Source organism: Rousettus aegyptiacus, unplaced genomic scaffold, assembly GCF_014176215.1.
Source record: "Rousettus aegyptiacus isolate mRouAeg1 unplaced genomic scaffold, mRouAeg1.p scaffold_m13_p_9, whole genome shotgun sequence".
Lineage (NCBI taxonomy): Eukaryota > Metazoa > Chordata > Mammalia > Chiroptera > Pteropodidae > Rousettus > Rousettus aegyptiacus.
This window is the reverse complement of record NW_023416312.1, coordinates 68968770-68971063: the sequence shown is the minus strand read 5'-3', so window position 1 is coordinate 68971063 and position 2294 is coordinate 68968770. Positions and strand designations below refer to the sequence as shown.

Below are 2294 nucleotides of genomic sequence, written 5' to 3'. Positions count from 1 at the left end.
GCTTGTAGATTGCAGATTTTGAAACTTCAGACTTCATCATTGGCTTATTGAGGAAGAAAGGAAGAGATTTTTGAAACAAGTCAGAGTGAGAGAAGTCCCCAGATCTCTCCCTTTGAAACAATAATAAGCTGAATATGTAAAACTTAACGAAAAACATCCAAACTGCACACCAGCATGTCTGAATGTGGGATTTGTGCATAAAAGATACCACAGGTCAGAATCCCAGGAATTGGGCAGTAGACTGGGAGAAACGAAGAAGCTGCCTCTTGCAGGAGGAGCTCTCTGTAGGAGGGTGTTGAGGGTAGAAGGTGCTGTGGATCCTCAGAACAAACCTGCCTGGAAGAGCTATGAGCTCCAAGCTGCCAGTGGCTGTGCCCAGGCATAAGAGCAGAAAGCAGAAAAGTGGGGAAACTAGAGAAGTGGAGACTGAAGATAAAAATAAAAGTTGATTGCTAACAGCTGCAGCTACAAAACATGATGCCGAGTTGCAGCCCCCATCCTCCAACACAGAGAGACCCTTATTCCATATCCTTCAAGATCCAACACCAAGGAGTCTCAGGAGAATTTGAGCCAATGCTACCAAAACTGTTGCTAACACAGACAGGGACTGAGACTTAGGGTAGCAACCGTGATTGAATATCTATAAGAAAAAAAAGGCTTTAGGAATTTACATAAATCAGGGATCCAGGGGGCTTTGATGCCATCTACTGGAAACCAAAAGAAAAATGCCTTCTTAACAATAAGCTAAAGAGAGACCTTTAAATAATAAATCTTTCTGGGGGGAAAAAAGCAGAATACACTTCCATTAATGCCAGGGTAGAGAAATAGTTCATAAAACATCATGAACAATGAAGATGACATGGCATCTCAAAAATAAAGGGGAAAATCTTCAGAAAATATTTAAAGATGTAGAAATATATGATTAAAATGACAGAATTCAGGATGGTACTACTGAAAAAAAATCAATGAAATCCAAAAAGATTCATATCAACAATTTCTGTTATTTAAAAAATAAGTAGATGAGCAGAATGAGTTCCTTGGCAAGAAGATTGAACCCCTAAAAAATAACCAAATAGAAATTCTGGAAATGAAGAGCACACTGAAAGGGATGAAAAGTGAAACAGAAAACATGGGAACTAGAGTCAACAAATTAGAGGGAAGGATCAGTGATATCAAAGACAGAAATCAAGAAATAAATCAGAAGGAAGACTAGAGAAATGGAAAAATTAAAAATAATTAATGGAAAAATTAAAAATAATTAAAAATAATTAAAGAGAATTGCAAGAAATAGCTGATACCGTCGAGAGAGGAAACATAAGAAAAATGAGCATTTTTACAGGGAAAAGGAAAGGAGCAGGGATTAGAAAGTGTTTTCAGACAAATAGTTGATGAGAATTTCCCAAATCTATGGAATGAGCTGGACATTGGAAGTCAAGAAGCCAAGAGAATACACAATTATATCAATCTGAAAAGGCCTTCTCCAAGATATATTGCATTAAAATTATCAAAAATCAAGGACAAAGATAGAATTCTCAAGGCAGCCAGGGATAAAAGATGGTAACCTATAAAGGAAAACCCATTAGATGATCATCGAACTTCTCAACACAAACCTTACAAGCCAGAAAGGAGCAGAATCACATAGTTAAACTATTAAATAAAAGGAACTACCAGTCAAGAATAATGTACCCAATAAAGCTCTTTAGGTATCGAGGAGAAATAAAGACCTTTCCACATATACAAAAATTGAGGTAGTTCTCCACTGCAAGTCCAGCATTACAGAAAATACTGAAAATGGTATGGTCACCTAAAACAAAATGACAAAAAAAAAAGGAGTAAGGTGACTAGCAGGCAGATAGAAGCAGAGAGTGCAATCCTGAATACAAACTGGGCATTATTAGCTGAAACAATAAGAGATTTGCTGTCTATGGCCATGCTACCCTGAGCAAGCCAAATCTCATCTGATCTCAGAAGCTAAGCAGGGTTGGGCCTGGTTAGTACTTAGATGGCAGACCACCTATGAAGACCAGGTGCTGTAGGCATTAAAAAAATAAAAAAGGATTGTAAGCTGACCAGTTCCTAGCAATCTGTGAGGTCAACCAAGGGTTGCTTTGCCTAAAAAAAAAAAAGATATTTGCTATAGCAAAATAGTAATGAAAATTTAGCATACATAGAGACAAATTGAGGCAACAGTGACAGAAAAGGGAAAGATTCAAAGATCCAAATTTGCAAAGGGGAATGGGAATAAGGCACAAACAGAAGAAAACAAACTACTATATTTATGTAATTATCCTCTA

At 37.1% G+C, this 2294-nt stretch overlaps 1 pseudogene; it reads left to right on the top strand.

Moving 5' to 3' along the window:
- The first annotated feature begins 1920 nt into the window (after positions 1-1920).
- Positions 1921-2039, top strand: LOC118608409 (annotated as a pseudogene).
- The last annotated feature ends 255 nt before the right edge of the window (positions 2040-2294 follow it).